Source organism: Orcinus orca, chromosome 8 (assembly GCF_937001465.1).
Source record: "Orcinus orca chromosome 8, mOrcOrc1.1, whole genome shotgun sequence".
Lineage (NCBI taxonomy): Eukaryota > Metazoa > Chordata > Mammalia > Artiodactyla > Delphinidae > Orcinus > Orcinus orca.
This window is the reverse complement of record NC_064566.1, coordinates 87,760,522-87,781,635: the sequence shown is the minus strand read 5'-3', so window position 1 is coordinate 87,781,635 and position 21,114 is coordinate 87,760,522. Positions and strand designations below refer to the sequence as shown.

General features: G+C 39.6%; 1 pseudogene; it reads left to right on the top strand.

Moving 5' to 3' along the window:
- The first annotated feature begins 1,051 nt into the window (after positions 1 to 1,051).
- Positions 1,052 to 14,067, top strand: LOC101274300 (protein lin-28 homolog A-like; annotated as a pseudogene).
- Positions 14,068 to 21,114: the final 7,047 nt, after the last annotated feature.

The window sequence follows — 21,114 nt, the reverse complement described above, 5'->3', positions numbered from 1 at the left end:
ATATCAATTCCTTTTTCCCCTGCTGGTATTTCATGGGATATAGTATTTGCGCTTGAATCCTGGTCTTAGGAATTACTTCCAGAGAAAAATCCACATGGAGATAGTTTTCTTTCTTACAAAGTTATGGTTATAATGCCCAGATGAGTCAGTCAGCTTTGTACAAAATAAAATCTCCATTTTATTACCACATCTAACTATCTTATTAATCTTGGTTATTGTTATTACCTTATAAGTATCTAAAAATATAGTGAGAAAATGTATATTTTTAAAAGTTTTTTAATACACACTGCCTCAATTAATTTTCACAAACAGCCCTAAGAGATAGAGAAAACGGAGACTGGAAGAGGTTAAATGACTTGCCAGGAGTTAAAGGGTCAATAAGTAGAGAATTGTATCTCCTACCTGATGTAGGAGGCCTTCAGGGAAGACTATGGCTAGGTGGGCAAGTGACCAGAGCTCCCTCCAGGCGTATCAGTCAATGGGTCAATGTAGCACAGTGAATTCTAGAATATAAAACCTGGTTGAGATGGGATGTAGGAGAGTGGGGTAGGAAGCCACCAAAAATACTCTCTACCTTGGCATGGATTATTTCAGGAATCTCCATGGAGATGAGCTGATATATAGATTATAGTAAAAAAGTGAGGGGAAGGAAAGAGCTTTGTGAGGACAACAGAGGAATATATGCTGTGGTCCCTGCTCTCAAGGAGCTGGCAATCCTGTTAGGGAGCCAAGCTATGTGCCCGCTAAAGAATCAAGAACAGTATCAAAGAACTCTATAATTGAAGGACAAAATATAAAACCCAATGGCAAGTGATAAAATGATCAGTTTGAGCTGGAGTAACTAAAGTTGGCTTCATGGAGAAGATAGCCTTTTAGATTGGGCAGTCTTGGAAGCAATAGATACAAAGTACATGATAATTACACTAAATAGCCTTATTTGCAAGGCTTATTGACATGAAGATTTGTGGAAAAGTAATTGATTTTGCTCACTGATGCTTCCTACCATCACTCCCACCCACAGCTTCCTAAGGTATGCAGAGTGTCATTTAATATGTACCCTGTCTTTCCACCATCTCTCCTCCTGAGATCTGAAGAGAACCACAGTGGAATGTGGGCTCTAAGGCCATCTAGACTTGGCCGCAGACAACAGCCTTGGAGTGTGTTGTTGATTGCCCAGGTACAGGAAAAACTCTTAGGATGCACTCTGGAACAGCTCTTTGAGGAGGAAATGACAAGAATGCTATTGCCCTCATCGATCAGAAGACTTGGTACTTGGAATTTGCCAAGTGTCTCTTTGGGTTACTATGGAGACCCAGATCCCATCCACCTGAGTTCTCCTTAGCTTTCTCATATGAACACAATGTAGAGGAGCCTTTTCATTGTCATCTGAGCCACCCTGAGACCTGGTAGGCAGCATAGGGAAATGGAAACCCTAGGAGGAAGTGGAAATGCAGAAGCTCTAAAGTGCAGAGATCAGGAATCAAATTTCTGCTCAGCTGAGTGCCCTTAGGCAAATTACATAATGTCTGTAAAGTGAGAAAATTATTTACATCTGAAGTTAGTTAGGAGCATTAAGTGAAATAATTCAAGTAAATATTATTGAGCAGGTTTTACATTACAGATTTGAGATTAGACACTGAGGATACAAAGATTAATTAATTCATTTATTCATTCACTCATTCACTCATTCAGAAAATGTTGACTGAGCACCTACTATTAGCCTAATGAATAAAACAAAGCTCCAGCTTATGTTGTACCGAAGGACATAAGCAAAAACCACACTTAACCCAATATTTATGTATATGTTTACAGCACAATTAATCAGTGCTATAAAGAAAAACAGCAGAATAAGGGGGCAGAGACTGATGGGAAGGTAGGGGGAGAGTAAGCTCTAAATAGAGTGACTAAGGAAGACCTCTCTGAGAAGGCAACATTTAGCAGAAGTTGGAATGAAGTAAAGGAGAAAGCCAAGTGGCTGTCTGGTGGAAGAGCATTCCAGCAGAGTTGTGAGGATTTGTAAAGCCCTGGGGTGGGGGTGTGCTTGGCATGTTCAAGGAAAAGCTAGACTGCCCTGTGGTTGAGGCAAAGTGAGCAAGGATGAGTGTGGCAGGAAAAGGGCTCAGACAGGTGGGAAAGGGCCAGAGTGTGTTGGGCCTTGGAGACACTGGAAAGAAGTTCTGAGTGTTGTGGGAAGCCACTAGAGGATTTTGACCAGGGGAGTAATGAGATATGGATTTATATTTTCAAAGGATCACTCTGACTGTTTCATGGGACTAGACTGGAGGAAGACAGATGAGAATGGAAGAAGGAAAAGTTACGACAGGTTAGGAGAAGAATGATGACTAAGACTGGGAGGTAGTGATAGAGGTGTTGAGAAGTCACTGGATTTGAGATAAAATTTTGAAAATAAAACTAATAGAATTTTCTGATGCATTGGATGTGGGTATGAGAAGACTTCAGAAAAGTCAGAAAGAACTCCCAAGACTTTTGATCTGAGCAATTGGATGAATATTAGCATCATTCACTATGATTGGTAAGGAAAAGGTTTAAAGGGACAGGAAGTCAGAAGTTCAGTTTTGTACAGGTTGGGTTTAAGACACCAAGCAGAGATGTCTAGTAGGTGTCTGGATATGTGAGTGTTCAGTACTGAGGAGAGATCCAGGCTGATGACATAAATTTGGGAGCTATTGGGATACAGAGGGCATTTAAAGCCACGAGCTCATCCAAAAGTTAGTATAGATGGATAAGGGAAGAAATGTAAAAATCAAGCCCCATGGAATGTCACTGTTTAGAATTTGGGAGAAGAGAAGGAAGAGACAAAGGTAAATAAGTCTCACCCTCAAGGAGCTCACCAGTATATAAAGCACCATATCTGGGACATACCAGAGGATCAATATACGTTGCTTTTTCTTTCTTTACCCTGGATAGAGTCACCGAACTTTAAGGAGAGGCAGCTAACCATGTGGATTAAAATGACACAACATCTATTTCTCATGGAGCATATCTGTGCTTTGGAGGAAGGAAGCTTGTGCACCCTGTTAAGAATCATGCTCCTTGTCACCCCGGTAATTGACAGCCATAGAACACTCTGCATGGCCATGTTACTGCAGCCTCTGTCCATTGCAGGGCAGGAGAACAAGATGAAGTGAGGGTGGGAAATAAATTGAAGGTGAAAATGTATGTTCACAGAAAACATTTCATTTTAATTTATGCTTCTTTATAATGTGCCACAAAAGTATGTAGGAAAAAGGGGGACATATTTTATATTCTTCTTGTGTTTGCTCCATAAGGACACCGGTATTGGAAAATAAAAAGTGAAAGTGGAGGATAAAACAGAGCACTAGTTTTGGAGGCACAAAGACTAGATTTGGCAAGTCTCTTAAAGTCTCTAAACCTCACTTTCCTACTTTTTAAAATGGGGGTAAGAATAATAATATCTTTTGCAAAGAATTTATGAGGTTCAAGGCATGATGTGGTGGTTTTAAAATATGTCCAAAAATTCTTTAACACTCTTCCTTCAAAAGGTAGAATCTAATCCTCCTCCTCTTGAATGTGTGCCAGACTTAGTGAATCACTTCTAATAAATCACATACAATGGAAGTGATGTTATGTGAGTTCTGAGTCTAGATCATAAAAAAGGAAGGCTTCTACCTCTTTCTCTCTTATAGTTCATGATCTGGGGGAAACCTGCCACCATGTTATGAGGATACTCAAGAAGCCCTATGGAGAGACTCACATGGAGAAAACAGAGGCCTCACACCAATAGCCAACACCAACTTCAAGCATGGAAGTGGTTATTCCAGCCCCATTCAGCCACCATCCTGATTGCAACCTGAGAGACCATGAGCCAGAAATGATCAGTCAAGATGCCTCTGAGTTTCTGACTGACAGAAACTATGAGAAATAATCAATGTGTTCTAAGTCACTAGGTTTGGGGTAATTTGTTACACAACAATAGGTAACTAATATACATGATCACATTAGCCAAAATCTTGCTAAAGAATGAAAGGTGATATTTTTCAACAGTGGTTTGAATATATGGGTGGTTAAAGTGAAGTGGAGAGGAAAGAACACTGAACTAGGACTCAAACAACTTGGATTCTGGTCCCAGTGCAGCCATGAGGTAATTGTGACAAAGGCCTAACTTCACACTTTAGTCTCTACTGTCTTCATCTCTAATAAAAAGAGTACTTTCTGGGAAGCCTCTAGCTCTCTGATTTCTCATTCTCTGAAGGCTAATTTGACTCCTGGGTTTATGATGAGTTGTTTCCTAATCAGAACATCATGTGTACACATGAACACTTTCTGCCCCTGAGGCGTTTCTGGTAATTCCTTGTCATGCGGCCAACCAGTCTTAAAATCTGTGGATGTATTGGCCAAAACCTACCCCTTCCAACCAGCTTACAGATATACTTGAAATTCCACAATTAAGAATTGATTCCTTGGCTTTGTCTCAGATTAAAATGTACCTTCCAGCAAGATCCCTTGTATTAATTTCCTATTGCTATTATAACAAGTTATCATAAACATAGAGACTTAAAACTACACAACTTTATTACCTTATAGTTCTAGAGATCAAAAGTCCAAAATCAGTCTAGAGGTCAAAAGCCCAAAATCAAGGCATCAGCCAAGCTGTGTTTCTTCTGGAGGCTTCAGGGAGAATCCATTTCCTCGTGTTTTGCACATTCTAGAAGATCCCTGCGTTCCTTGGCTCTTGGCTCCACGTTACTCTAACTTCTGCTTCTGTCATCATATCTCCTTCTCTGACTCTGACGCACCTGCTTCCCCCTTATAAGGACCCTTGTGATTACATGGGACATACCCTAATTGGAAAATCCAGGATAATCTCCCCATTTCAAGATCATTTACGTCACGTCTGTGAAGTTTCTTCTGCCATGTAAGATAACATATTCATAGGTTCTGAGAATTAGGATGTCAACATCTTTGGGGACCATTATTCAGCTTACTGCTTTCAAATTCTTACTTTGAAGTTATTTATCTGTCACTCTCAATTATGCAAGCCCTAGCCAAGAACTTGAAATTAGTCAAAGGAAGCCTTTAAGACACCAAAATATATTCATAAAGTCCATACAATTTAATCATAAGAGAGCTCCCTCAGGCTGTCACTCAATTAAGTTCAATGAATATAGATAAGGCATTTACTATGTATAATATTATTAGATGCTCTAAGGAATACCAAGAACTCTAAAAATTAGTTCTGGCCTTTTAAAAGACTTGCTATCTAAGAAGTATAAGACAAGTGCATAAATAACTGCAATACAAGGCAAAATGTGGTCACGCTATCTCATCTATACAATATTCAGTAGAAAAGAGAACATAAGGAAGACTACTATCAGATGAAGATTTTAAGGAAAATGTCAGGGGGATTGAGGGGAAGGAAACAAAGATGACACTAAGTATCCATGCCTAGGTAACTAAATAAAATGAGGAAGTCACCATCAACTTGATTACGGAAGTCAGAATGGCCACAAGGGTGTGGGGGGCTGGTCTCAGGCATGCGATGGGCACGGTGGTTCAAGAACTATTCTAGAATATCTAGATCAGGATACCCAGCAGGTATTTGGAAATAAGATATGCATTTTGGAGCCAAAAAGAGAAGCTAGTATTGGAGATATAAATGAGAAAGTCGTTTCTACAGAGATAGAAATTGACACTTTGGAAGTAGGTGAAATAAAAAATAAGAGAATTTAAGAGGACCAAAGAAAGAACTTCTAAAAGACAGGAAGAAAGAGAAGAACAAGCAAAGGAAAGAGAAATAGTCAGAGAAACAGGGAAATCAGAACAATGAATACCATAACACACAATTGTAAAGCAATTATACTCCAATAAAGATGTTAAAAAAAAAAAAAGAAAAGAAAGGGTCAGCACTACAGGCAATTGTAAGATACCAATGTGAAGGCAGAGTTGGAAGAGAAGCTCCCTTTTAGAGACTATTTCCACCATTCAGAGGCAATAAACGAAATAAATGCAAGGGCATATGTAATAGTAAAATAATTAAGAAATTATGAATTTTGACAATGTGCTACCTGTGCTTTTAATAGAATGTATTTAATTATATGTTTATAAAATTTAATTTTTAATAATGGTGTGTTTAACAACAACAGATAATTCCTAAAAATGTAAATGACTGGCAATTGCAAGACAGAAAGGGCCTGTTGCAGGCTGGCTTAAAAATTCACAAATTCAACCAATAATTCATTCATTCACGCTGATTTCATCTCTGCACTTTGCTAGAGCCTGAGTTAGTCATTGAGAAGATAAATATAAATAAGAGACAACCTTTACACTTGAGAATCTCAGGTTAATGGAGAAAACATACTCGTAAACAGACCCTAGAAATAAGTATAATGAATGCTGTAATAGAAATATGTACAGGTCTGACAAGAGTACAGAAGAGGGAATAATCAGTCCTGCTGCACTAAAAAAAGAAGCCATACTCTTTAGCAGAAATTATAATCTACCTGGTAGTAAAACATGACAAATAGGGCCTCTGGGTATGCAGTCAGGTGGACCTGGGTTCAGATACACTTCTGCTGTTTATCAGTATTCAGTGACTAAGTAATTTTCATCTGTAAAATGTGGCTAATAATACCTATCTCACAGGTTGCTGTGAAGACTGTTGGAGATGATGTCTACAAAACATTTAGCAAGTACTCAATACCTAGCTTGCAATACATTACATCAGGTGTTCTTATTTTAGTGGTTCCCCCACTGTGTTCAAATGAAAATGAAGTGCTTGTAGTTTTCTGAGTGCAACGTTCTTCTTCAGGGTCTGTGCCTTTGTCTGGTGAATTCCTGCTCATTCTTTAAAATTTAAGGCAGGGCTTCCCTGATGGCGCAGTGGTTGAGTGTCTGTCTGCCGATGCAGGGCACATGAGTTCGTCCCCCGGTCCGGGAAGATCCCACATGCCGCGGAGCAGCTGGGCCCGTGAGCCATGGCCGCTGAGCCTGCGCATCCTGAGCCGGAGCCTGTGCTCCGCAACGGGAGAGGCCACAACAGTGAGAGGTCCGTGTACCGCAAAAAAAAAAAAAAAAAAAAAAATTTAAGGCAAACATCTTGCCTCCTCTGTCAAGTTAGTCATTCTCTCCTTGTGTCACCACCACTTAAATACTTCATTGTGGCACCAATCATGGGATAACTTTGAACTGAGGATCCCTTGAGGGCAGGGACCATGTTTTATTCCTCTTGGTCTCCCTAGTCCCTGACACAAAGTAGACACAAGATAAATGATCAATTAGTGAGCATATTAAATAGGAAAAGATAAAAATTTAAGTGAAGGAAAGATGTAAGATTCTAGAGACTTTAAGTTTTTTAAAAGTTCTTGCTATTTGATCAGTAATTCTAACTCAAGGAGCTAATTAGGAAATAATCCTAATTAGAGAAAATGTACAAATATTAAAAGGTTTTTGCAGTGTTATTTACAAAGTCACAAACCATAATGAAGAAGGTAAACATCTAATAATGGAGACATGATTTACATTGAAAATATTTATAACTACTTGACAAAATATTATGCAATCATTAAATATGATGGGTAGAAAAACTATACAATGACAAGGGAACATGCCAATGATATAAACATATGTGGAAAAAGAAGAATGCAAAATTAAAAGTATTATCTAAATGCACACAAACACACATGCATGTGCACGTATACACACAAAAAAAGGTTTGAAGAGAAATACACCAAACTGCCCAATGAAGCTAGTGATTTATTTCCTTTACTGGAGAAGAGACCATCTCAAAATTCATCTTCTACATTTCTATAAATAATGTATTATTTTTACAAAATTTTAAAAATCATAATGTACTATTCAACATGGGCCCCTGAATTTCCCTAGGAATGTTCAGCAGCCTGGGGGCAGGATCAGAGGAACCTGATGGTTGGGCTTGCTCAGAAGTGAAGCAATTGGGGGATCCTAATTAAAGTATTGTGGGGCTTCTCTGGTGGCGTAGTGGTTAAGAATCCACCTGCCAATGCAGGGGACATGGGTTCAAGCCCTGGTCCGGGAGGATCCCACATGCCGCGGAGCAACCAAGCTCATGCGCCACAACTGCTGAGCAGGCACTCTGGAGCCCACGAGCCACAACTACTGAAGCCCGCGCACCTAGAGCCTGTGCTCTGCAACAAGAGAGGCCACCACAATGAGGAGCCCGCACATTGCAACGAGGAGTAGTCCCCGCTCACCGCAACTAGAGAAAAGTCCATGCACAGCAACGAAGACTCAACACAGACAAAAATAAATAAATAAAATAAAAATTAAAAAAATAAAGTATTGTGGGCTTGGCTCACAACAAGGTCCAGTCTGGGTACGGAAGCATATTAAAAACCAGAAAAGGGTCATGGTCTGAGAAAATGTGGTCAGAGAGGAGACTTTTAAAGCTTTATATCTTGGAAATAGAGTCATTCTGAAAGCCAAGCTGAAACAAATGGATAGCTTTGTTTGGTCTTACTTTAAGACACTATTTTAATAAGTTAATTCATAGAAGCAGTCAGTTGAAGGAGAAATAGTAAACCAGGATGGATGGTCAAAATTGCTGGATACTGGTTCTCCAGCAATGAGAAATAGGAGCTGACTCTACAGAGGTGGCAAGCACAAAGACCCAGAAAAAACTGCAAAAACACAGGGACCCTGGGAAGGGGCAAATGATATACACTCATGAAAGATATCATTGCATTACATTGCAGTATGAATTATGGTATAGCAACTTGTACTTGAAACAGTGATTCGTATATTACAAACATGAACCTAGTATCTTCCTTTACAAAATGTCAAAATCAATGGGAAAATGTAAGTGAAAACACTTTGTAGTATGTAAAGTGCTACACAATTGGTCAATTATTATTTTTAATACCCTTAGCATATGAAGATAGCGATACACATAATGCATTTTAAAATGTAGCTATCCAAGACAATTAATTTTTAATTGGCACTTAAAAGTATAATCTTTGTTTATCTGGAATTTTTATTTATGTAGAATGCCTCATTTGCTAATACTGCTGAATAAAAAAGACATTATTGTCCCAAAGGGATGATGTCTCATAACTTAGAACAGATGAGTTATTCTGATTCTTTCCAGAGCAAATTTTGAGAGAGAGAGTGAACGTAATAGCTCGAGGCATCTGGGAGAGGGGATGCCATAGATGTGGAAAGAAGGAGCAGAAAGAGGCAGTGGGGTTGTCTAAAATAAACTTTCCTTACTCCTCACTTTTGCTAAGTGTTGGCCAGTGAATGGCTGCCAGGCTGCAAGCCAAATTCCAAAAGGACAAGTAAATAAACAGTTAATGCTAGTTATTCTGCAAATTTGCACATGCCACCCACACAAGCACTAAATTAAACTTTCCCCAACTGAAATCAGGCTGCAGGCAAGTAAGAATTGTTATCTATTCCTTCCTCATTAGGTATCCTTACTGTGACTTTGGCTCTGGGGAACGTTTTGGTTATCAAGCAAGCAAATAGTTAATTTGAGCCCTTTTTCTTAAGTCAGATCCCTTCCTGACTACAGCAGCTATACTTGCTGTCCTTGAGGAGAAGCTACAGACAGTAGTGTGGTCAGATTTATACTTGTAGAAAAAAACAAGCGCACGTTCTCTGAAATGTCTTAACTTTGACCAGTTTAAACTGGATTTTATTGCTGCTTGATTTCCAGAGGGCCATGTGCCTGACTGCCCAGGGGAATAGATAGTGTTCAGAATGAATACTGAAATACCAAGTCATTATTTGCTCTGGGGGAGTGCCAGAGCTGCCTGCTGCCTGGGTTTTAGGGGAGCAGAATAAAGCGTTCCTATTTTAAAGACCCAGAATAAAAGTATTCTCCCTAATCCTTTCCAGCAAGAACAAAACGAAGCCACTGCAAACAGTGATGAATCAAAATAATATGTATGATGAGAAAGAGCATTTTTTTTTTTTTCGGTATGTGGGCCTCTCACTGTTGTGGCCTCTCCCGTTTGCGGAGCACAGGCTCCGGACGCGCAGGCTCAACGGCCATGGCTCATGGACCCAGCCGCTCCGCGGCATGTGGGATCTTCCCGGACCGGGGGAACGTACCCGTGTCCCCTGCATCGGCAGGCGGACTCTCAACCACTGCGCCATCAGGGAAGCCCAAGAGCATCTTTTTATTGTTACCAAAATGTTGGCGATGGGGCCTAGGACCAGTCATTCTAAGTGGATCCCTCACCTCCCTGCCTAAGACTTGTATGCAGATTAAATTAGTAAAAAATGAATGTCAAGGGCAGTTTGAAAAGGGGACAGGGAGTACATTGTCAGCCTTCCCAACAACCTCCAGCCTCCTGTCTGAGTAGCTTGAGCAGAAGGGTAACTGTAGACGTGTAAAGCACATGCTTGTTTTAAATCTTACAGCATCTGAGCTGGCACCCTCTGAATGATTAATTTATCAAAGGCAGAGGCAGCTAGGCATCTGATCGGAAGAACGGGCTAAGGCTTCCCCAGGCACTTTTCTGAAGGCTGGCAGTTATAAAGGTCATCCTGCTATCGGAGGAAGTAATTTCACGGGCCGGTGGCGATTCTGCCTTGGGTGATGATAGACAAAGTTGCAACCAGTCATGATATTGGGGATCCCCCACTATGTAGTGATGAAGGAGAGTAATTCTGTTGAATTCTGATTACTTTGGAGGAGTAATGCAAAGAACACTAATTTTCCCCGTGGAGGTAAAGTGTGTACCATTTGAGGTAAATGGCCCTCACCTGAATTGGATCCCAGGCTCCTATTAGGAAAAAATATCCTGTTTTCCTTTCAGAAGGTAGCATTTCACTTAATTATAAAAGTATATCATAAAACATTTTTTTAAAAATAAGGCCCCCTTACCTAACCCCCTGCCCTTGAAGACTACAACATGAAGTTATGGGTCCCTGTTTGGATGGGACCAGATTGGAATGCTGGGTCAGAGTGCAACATTCGATGTATAAAAGATGGGACTTCTGATTTGAGTGAAAGCCAACACTGGAAGTGTCTGTAACCATAGTAACCAAATCAGAAGCACGTATTAACGTTAAGCAAAAACAACTGGCAGTTTGCCTAGGCATCACTTAGAAGCATTAACTTCCTAAGGTGAGTGCTGCAAATAAAAAGTCTATAGAATGATGGTTCTGCAACAGGCACCCGGTTCAGCAGCACTCATTTGTTCTCCCTGAGAAAACCACTTCACGGGCCTGCCACAGTGCTGGGGGCTGCAACAGGGGCTGCAGACATAGAAGCATCACGTGAGAGCAGGGAGCAGAACCCATTCCTGGACTGATTTCTGAGATTCTGTGCCTCTTTCTTATTGAGTGTATTGCAATTATGGATTTATATCTCCCTAATATTGCCTTTATTGTAATCCAGATGCACAAGTCCACCGAAATGTTGTAATTCCCACTGTAAGTAATATCAGGGTAGGCTCAGACCCTTGTAAGGACAAGGCATTGCCTTCCCATGGAATGTATAGGGTTTCAGGGACCCTACGACGGAATTTTACAGGTCTCCAATCGGATCAGGACTGTCAGCAAGATGTGAGGAACAGAATACAAGCTTTTAGCTTCAGAAGACCTGAGTTCAAGTCTAAGTTCACTCATTTACTTCCTGCATAACTTTGGGCAGCCTGTTTCAGGCTCAGTTACTCTATCTCTCAAATGGGGATAGCTTCCACCTTAATGAATTCACAGGATTAAATGAGATACTATAGCACAGGGTACTTGTCTTGCCCCATTAGAAATAAGCACTTTTTTCTGTGCCCTCATAGCCCATTTTATTACGTTTATATCTCTTAAAAGGCACCCTGCAGCTTGGTTCTTAATACTTTTACATGTCTAACTCATTAAATTATGAGCTCTTTGAAGGTAGAAATAGTACCTTATATTCATTTCTTGTATCCCTAATCCTGAACCTAGTTTATTTATATGAATTAGCACATTTATATAATTTGTATTATAAGGAGTTAAATAAATACACATTTAACTGAATTTAATTCAATTAAGTTGAGTTGAATTGAACTTGCTATCTTATTTGCTCCTCAACTACCACTTCCAACTGGGAGTATCTTCACTGAGCAGTGGGCAGTGCTGAGCAGCTTGGGCAAGGGGGAATCTGGAATGGATTCAATCAGAGTTTGGGGTGGGGTTGAAGCAGCAAACCATAGCACTGTAGGAGCTGTGTCTGCCATGAATTTCTGTACAGGCTGAGGGAGTAGAGTCAAATCTAAACATTGGAGCCATGCTTATGGTGCCGTTACTATTTTTCTTACCTAGCTGAGATGACCCTTTCAATAGTTTCACTTTTCCTAATTTGTTTCTCAACTTCTAGATCCAGGATGTTTTCTCTAAGAAAAACTGTATCCATTGGATAAGAGGTGAAAGATTGGAAATGACTTTGGGGATGATAAGTAAATTTGTATCATCCTCTTAATACTTATTTTTATATTATGAATTTTTTAGAGAAGATATATGCCCTCTATCTTTCACTGGTGAATCACTGAGATTTTATATTGGAAAGAGTATTTATAAACTTCAAAAGACTTTACTGAGTTAAGATGCTATTACAAGAATAAAAGTGTAGCATGGGTTCAGTTGCCTCTGTTCCATCACTTTTAACTTAGAGAATTTGTAAACTTGGATTCAGGTCCTGGAGCCAGCTCCTGTGTGCAGCTGTCAGGAATGTCATAGCTGAGTCCGGGTGTTCTGTGGAGCCATCCTCCCATCCCCAGGATCTCCTCTCCATTGCCTGGGCCACCCATTAATTGGATCTTTGCCTGCCTCATACCAATTATGCTCTCAAGCATAGGACAAATCTAAACCAAGTTCCTTTTGGTGTTTTTAGGGGTTAGATATTCTTGACTTTGCAATCATGTGGTACTTCATTATCTTGTATGAGCATTGCTTTTGTGGCCAGCATCACTTCAGGAAGTGCAGAGCACCCTGGCTAAAAGTGTGTCCTGGAGTGTTTCCAGTTCTTCTAAAAGGGAAGTTGATGCTGTAGTAGTATCTGGCATTCCAAACTTTGCAATGCAAGAAATTCTATCTTTCAAAAACAGGGGTCATAATAACAGCAAACACTTCTATAGTACTTTCTATGTGCCAAGAACCATTCTAAATTATTTCTGTCATACCTATTTAGTTAATTCATACTAGGACCCTGTGAGGTAGGTTATTTTTAGTAACCCAATACTATACATAATGAGTCTGGGGTACAGAGAAATAAATGCCTTGTGCAAGGTTATATAGCTATGCAGTAGTAGTGGCAGCATCCGAACCCAGATAGGAAGGTTCCAGACTCTTACTTACAAGGCTATTCATTGAAAGGGGGTGTAGAAAAGCAAAAGACACAAATTCCAAAATCTCATTATAGCAAGTAATTTCAACTATTTCCCCTCATTAATACTCTTTCTGCCTCCGGACTTCTCTGGGGCCAGCAACTGGCCAGCCAGGGGCCCAGGACCCCGGGCTCAGCCAACTTCCATGGGCTCTGGGGTCAAACCAGCAGTTTGCAGGTGGTGGCGCCGAGGCGCCTGAGGAGTCGCAGGAGGATGCGGCCAGGGCGCCCGTAGAGCCGCAGCTGATGCACGGAGCCAGCATCTGTAAGTGGTTCAACTTGCACATGGGATTCGGCTTCCTGCCCATGACGGCCTGCAGGGGATGTCTTTGTGCACCCGAGTAAGCTGCACATGGAGGGCTTCCGGAGCCTGAAGGATGGTGAGGCCGTGGAGTTCACCTTTAAGAAGTCCGCCAAGGGCCTGAATCTCTCAGAGTCACCGGCCCTGGTGGGGTGTTCTTTATTGGGAGCAAGAGGTGGCCCAAAGGGAAGAACAGGCAGAAACGCAGATCAAAGGGAGACAGGTGCTACAACCGGGGAGGTCTAGACCATCATGCCAAGGACTCCAAACAGCCACCCAGCCCAAGAAGTGCCACTTCTGCCAGAGCATCAACCATATCATAGCCTCGTGTCCACTGAAGGCCCAGCAAGCTCCCAGCTCACAGAGAAGGCCAGCCTGCTTTTGGGAAGAGGAAGAAGAGATTCACAGCCCTGCCATGTTCCCAGAGGCCCAGAATTGAGCCACAGTGGGTGGGGGCTATCCTTCTGATCCTTCTCAGAAAGTTTTGAGGAACAGGCATCAATTGGCAGAGTGGAGAAAGTGGGGACAGGGTGGGTAGGGGCAGCTGGCACTGCCATATAACTCAGGCCAGGGTCCATAGCATCACCCCCTCTTCCCTCTATCCAAATACACCTGAGGGCTTTGGGGGGTAACCCTCCTTACATGCTTTATCTGAGTCTCCAACCCCAGAATCTCCACCTTTTGAAAGTGGCCTGGATAGGGAAGTTGTCTTACTCCTAAAGAAAGATAGGGAATAATATTTCCTATGCTAGAGTGAAAAGATTAAGCATGAGACCAGATTGATGGACCCAACCCACAAGCCACTACCTTCTGTGGGAGGAAATATCTCAGGGGTAAGGCAGGGTTTTCCTCATCTTGTCTCCTCATAACCCCCTCCTGGGATACAGTGCTGAGAACTATCCCAAGCAGTGGGTTGTGATGTTAGGCAAAAGGGGTGGTTGAGGGAACAGCTGCAGACCTGCTGCTTCTAAGCTCAATCCCACTCCATTCTGTGCCAATACAATTTTATTTATTGACTCCCTTGGATGACTGTACCTTGGGTCCCACTTTCTCCAGCTGTGTGCGAATGGTGTATCTTATGCATTTTAACTTTTTTTTCATAATATAAATATTCTGGTTTTGTATTTTTGTGTATTTTAATCTAAGGCCCTCATTCCTGCACTGTGTTCTCAGGTACATGAGCAATCTCAGGGATAAGTCAGCAGCAGCTCCAGGTCTGCACAGCCAGAATACTTTTTGTTGCTGTATCACCAGAGGGAACAACTATTTGGAGCGTATAACCTATTGAACTACCTCATTTTTGCCAATTAGAGCTGGATTTTCTTCCATAGTGTCCTCTTTAAACCCCTCCATCTTCAGTGTTTCATGGGAGACTAGGTTTTAACTTGGTTGCCCCATGACTGGTCTTCTTCTATTGAAAGACTGGAAATTGGTCTGAACAGGAAAAGGTGGTGCAGAGAGGTTAGGAGAGGCTGGGCCAGGTAAAAGGTGCAGAGAGGGGAAACCAAGATTAGGTAAAGGTCAGCTGTATGTGTGATAAAGGATTCCTGTTCCAGACCTCTAGTCCCAGGGCACAGGACTCTCTGTATATACCAGATCCATCCTTCACTGGATTGGGCTAGGCCTACCATGCACAACAGGGTGTATTGTGGCCCATGCCCATACCATGCAAAGTTTTGTCACCTAAGTGTTTTCTCCTAACATCTTTCTGGTGATGATCAGTAATCAAATGGCAAAAGGAAAAAAATTCTTCCTCTCTCCCTTTCTTCTTTACTCCTTACCATGTTTGTTTACTGAATCTGAATTTTTACTAGGAATTGAACTCATAGTGGAATATGAGCATAAATAATGTTCACAAACAATTCACAGCCTATACAGGACAATAGACATATAAGTAGTAGGTAATGTATTAGAGTAGAAATACAATATAAAGAAAATTGTTCTTTGCAGAAGCACTGAAGAAGAATGGTTAATTCTGCCTGGAGTTCCAGGAAGACAGAAAGACAAAGAGAAGAACAAGGATTTGGGAAAAGTTCAGAAGTAGATATGGATTAACTCCCAGTAATTGAAAGTCCTTTCAATTTAATAGGTGTTTACACAGAATCTATTATGAAACCAGCATCATGTTAGCGGCGAAATGAATATGAAGGATAATATGACAAGGTCCCTACCTCAATAAGTGTACAATCTTACTGAGGGGATAAAAGCTGTAAAGTCATCCCTCAGTATCTGCAGGATTGGTTCCAGGACTCCCTTCGAATACCAAAATCCACAGATGCTCAAGCCCCTTTTATAAAATGGCATAGTACAATCAGCACTTTATATCTGTGATTTTTGACCCACAGTTGGTTGAATCCAGGGATGTGGAACTCACAGATAGGGAAAACAGATTATATACATAAAATTATCAAAAGTCTATGATAAAGTGCCAAATGCATCATGTAAACAAGAAATGCAATAGATGAGAGAAGGGAGCTCTAAGGATGGAGTTAGGCAGTCACAAAGAATTTCATGGAAATAGGACCTCACTATGTGTGTTCTCTGTACTAACCTCACTATGACTCCATCTTATTTACCTATCTTAATTTTCCCTTCACTGAAACTTTTCCTTTTTGTTTTCCATTTTGTTACATTTATTTTTATAAACCAATTTAAATCCTTTTTTTTCTTTTATAAAAGTGTAAGGAAGGAAAAGAGAGGGAGGGAGAGAAGAAGAAAGGGAAGAAGCAAAGGAAAAGTGTCTCCATTGGCCTTTGAACCTTATGATGCTCTGAGCCATGCAATCCAATAGCATATTGTTATGTAAACACTATAGTAAAGCAAAGTGGATAAGAACCTAAGCTTAAGAGCTTGACTTCAGGGGTTCAACTCTCAGCTCTGCCACTTATAGGTGTGTCACCTTTGACAAGTTATTTGTGTCTTGAAAAAGTCTTGAAGAGAGAAGTTGGAAACTATTTTCTATATTTAGATTTTGAAAGTTTTTGTGTATTTTGCTTTTCTGTGCCCCTTATTTCATAAACCACATATTGAGGACCCAGTTTCCTCATCTATAAAATGGAAATAGTAATAGTACTTTCCTTAATGGGTATATTGAGAGGATTAAGTGAGTTAATTACATTAACAAGCTTAGAGCAGCCTCTACACAAAATTATTATTCATTAGTCATTTGACAGTTGTTTCCTGAATATTCACTATATTCCAAGAACTGAGCTACATCTTGGGAATATGTAAATAAACAATTTACAAACCCTATACTCAAGGATTTCACAATCTATTGGGAGGAACACTAAACAAATAATTTTAATATAGCTTGATATTTGCTAAATTAGCTGCATGCACAAGCATATCTTCATATTTTACTTTTACTAATGTAGCATAAAATGCATTAACTTTTTACCAGTTAAAACTGAGCTTGCGGTCAACTGAAACTTCCGGATTTTGTCATATGAAGTATTGCTTATTCAAGTCTTTTCCTTCCTGTACTATGCAATCAAAAATTTTATATAATAATTGTTTTCTGTATTACGTTTTATCTGCTTTAAGCCTATTTTTTTGACTTGTTAGGAATGCTTTAAATCTAAGTGTCATCCCTGCCCTAAGTCTTCCTCCCAGATTTGTGTTATCTGTAGATTTGATGAGCATGCCTTCCACATCTTCACTAGGTTTCTGGAAGAGGACAGACATGGACACAGCCCGTTGGCACCATGAAATAATTCCCTTCATGTTAGTACCTAGTTATTAATCATCTTTTTTATATACAACCAACTGAAATTTTAGCTACTGTGTTATCATTCAGTTTATGTTTTTCCCCAACCCACTCCCTTCCTAGCTCCTAAATTGTGAGCTCCTCCAGGTTAGGAACACAAAACTCTGTGTCCATAGGGCCTAGTATAATTCCTGACATATAACAGATGATCAATAAATAGTTATTGAATAAATGAATGAAACCATCTATTCTATTTGGTTTGGGTTCAAGTTTTTTCCAGGATATTCCTTTGCTAAATTGCAATAACTATTCCAGGCCAAGTATGTGATCACCCTTTGGAATCTATTAAGTTATGGGTTATTAATAATAATAATTTTAGACATTAACTTAAGAAAGATAGTGTAATGTTCATGGATAACAAAGAGAAAATAGAGCTTAACTTCTGTGTTACTTCTGCCTTTTCAAGGAAAATTATCTCCATGATGAGAAAGATACATTAAAATGGATAAGGTAGATTCAGAGATTCTAAGAAATCATCTGGCTGCTCCCAATCAGTTCAAGTTCTTCAGCCAGGGATTAAAGCCAGGGAACTCAGAAATCTTGCAAGCAAAATCATTGTGTTCATACAAGTGAGCTCTAAGAGAAGTAGAGAAGGGGTCTTAAAAGACATAGTAAGACAGGTGAGTAGCATTCTAGTTTTCTAAAGGGGAAAGAAAGTGAATCGGCATTTTGGTTTTTTTTGTTTTTTTGGGGTTTTTTTGCCATACGCGGGCCTCTCACTGTTGTGGTCTCTCCCGTTGCGGAGCACAGGCTCCGGACGTGCAGGCTCATCGGCCATGGCTCACGGGCCCAGCCGCTCCACGGCATGCGGGATCCTCTCGGACCGGGGCACGAACCCTTGTCCCCTGCATCGGCAGGCAGACTCTCAACGACTGTGCCACCAGGGAAGCCCTGTTTATTTTTAATTTATTCTCTTTGTCCAAATTTGACATCAAGGTTATTTAATATTGTAAAATGACTTGGGAATTTTTCTATTGTCTTGAAGACTTTGTATAAAACTAAAATGATCTGTTTTTTAGAGTTTTGTAGAACTAATAAAATCATCTGGTAAGATGTCTTCAATCAAGGGAGGTGGTTGATTACTGATAGAATATTTTTTTAATTACAGGACTATTTAGGTTTTCTATTTCTCCTTGAGGATATGGTCATTTGGTATATGTTTAAATTTTATGAGCAAAATGTAAATATATTATTCTTTCACTAAGTCTGCTATATTGTATTATAACCACTTTTTATTCCTAAGATTTTGTTTGTTTTACCTTTTTTATGATCAGTTTCAGCAGAGGTATGTTTATTAATTTTTGGTTACATTAATCTAAATTATTATATATTTATGCTCTGTTTTTCTAGTCTCTACTTTTATTATCTTATTACTTTTACTTTCTTTAGATTAGCTCTGTTGTTCCTTTTCTAACACAAGATATACCCTTAGCACATCCAATTTCACTTTTTTTAATGAAGTATTTAAAGCTATAAAATTCTCTATGCCCCCTATTTTAGCTATATCCCACACATTTTAAATTATGTTATTTTTGTTATTATTCAATTCTAAGTGTTTGATAAGTTTTGGGGAGGTAAGATTAGTTTGTACTTTAATTACACTCTAGACACATGATATAATCTGTATGATACTGATCCATTGATAGTTGAGGGTTTTTGTTTTTTGCTTTTGTTTTGCCTAAAGTGTGGTCAATATCTGTAAATTCTCCATATCTGCTTGAAAAAAACATAGTTCATCCTCCTTATTTGCAGATTCCGCAGTTGTGAATTCACCTACTCACTAAAATGTACTCGTAATGCCAAGATCAATACCTATGGTGCTTTCACAGCCATTTGTGAACATGCACAGATCAGTGAAAACTTTGAATTGCACAATGTGTATGTTCCCAATTGACGTCAAACTAGGTGACATTCTGCCTTCTTATTTCAACTCCCATAGTCTGTCTTTTCACTGTCCACTTAGTGTCACGTTTTTGCATTTTAGTGCTTTTTGGTGGTGATTTTTCTATCTAAAACAAGCCTCCAAGCACAGTGCTAAAGGGCTGTCTGGTGTTCCTGAGGGCAAGAAAGCTGTGATGTGCCTTAAGGAGAAAACATGTGTGTAAGATAAGCTTTGTTCAGGTGAAAGTTATAGTGCTTTTGCAATTGAGTTCAAGGTGTATATTAAATAAGGTGTCTTTAAACAGAAACACACATAAAACAAGACTCTGTATTATTGATCAGTAGATGAAAATGTCATGATCAGAGGTTCTCAGAACTTAACCGTGGAAGCCTCATAGATAGATAGCCTCATCCACCAGAGGGCAGACAGAAGAAGCATGAAAAACTATAACCCTGCAGCCTGTGGAATGAAAACTACATTCATAGAAAGATAGACAAGATGAAAAGGCAGAGGGCTATGTACTAGATGAAGGAACAAGATAAAACCCCAGAAAAACAACTAAATGAAGCAAAGATAGGAAACCTTTCAGGAAAAGAATCAGAATAATGATAGTGAAGATGATCCAGGACCTTGGGAAAAAAATGGAGGCAAAGATCAAGAAGATGCAAGAAATGTTTAACAAAGACCTAGAAGAATTAAAGAACAAACAAACAGAGATGAACAATATAATAACTGAAATGAAAACTACACTACAAAGAATCAATAGCAGAATAACTGAGGCAGAAGAATGGATAAGTTACCTGGAGAAAAAGAATGGTGGAATTCACTGCTGTGGAACAAAATAAAGAAAAAAGAATGAAAAGAAATGAAGACAGCCTAAGAGACCTCTGGGACAACATTAACTAAAACAACATTTGAATTATAGGGGTCCCAGAAAGAGAAGAGAGAAAGAAACGACCTGAGAAAATATTTGAAGAGATTATAGTCAAAAAATTCCCTAACATGGAAAAGGAAATAGTCACCCAAGACCAGGAAGCGCAGAGAGTCCCATGCAAGAAAAACCCAAGGAGAAACACACCGAGACACATAGTAATCAAACTGGCAAAAATTAAAGACAAAGAAAAATTATTGAAAGCAACAAGGGAAAAAAGACAAATAACATACAAGGGAACTCCCATAAGGTTAACAGCAGATTTCTCAGCAGAAACTCTACAAGCCAGAAGGAAGTGGCATGATATGCTTAAAGTGATGAAAGGGAAGAATCTACAACCAAGATTACTCTACCTGGCAAGGATCTCATTCATATTCGACGGAGAAATCAAAAGCTTTAGAGACAAGCAAAAGCTAAGAGAATTCAGCACCACCAAACCAGCTCTACAACAAATGCTAAAGGAACTTCTCTAAGTGGGAAACACAAGAGAAGAAAAGGGCCTACAAAAACAAACCCAAAACAATTAAGAAAATGGTAATAAGAATATACATATCGAAAATTACCTTAAACATGAATGGATTAAATGCTCCAACCAAAAGACACAGGCTCGTTGAATGGATACAAAAACAAGAACCATATATATGCTGTCTACAAGAGACCCATTTCAAACCTAAGGACACATACAGACTGAAGGTGAGGGGATGGAAAAAGATATTCCATGCAAATGGAAATCAAAAGAAAGTTGGAGAAACAATACTCATATCAGATAAAATAGACTTTAAAATAAAGAATGTTACAAGAGATAAGGAAGGACACTACATAGTGATCAAGGGATCAATCCAAGAAGAAGATATAACAATTATAAATATATATGCACCCAACAAGGAGTACCTCAATACATAAGGCA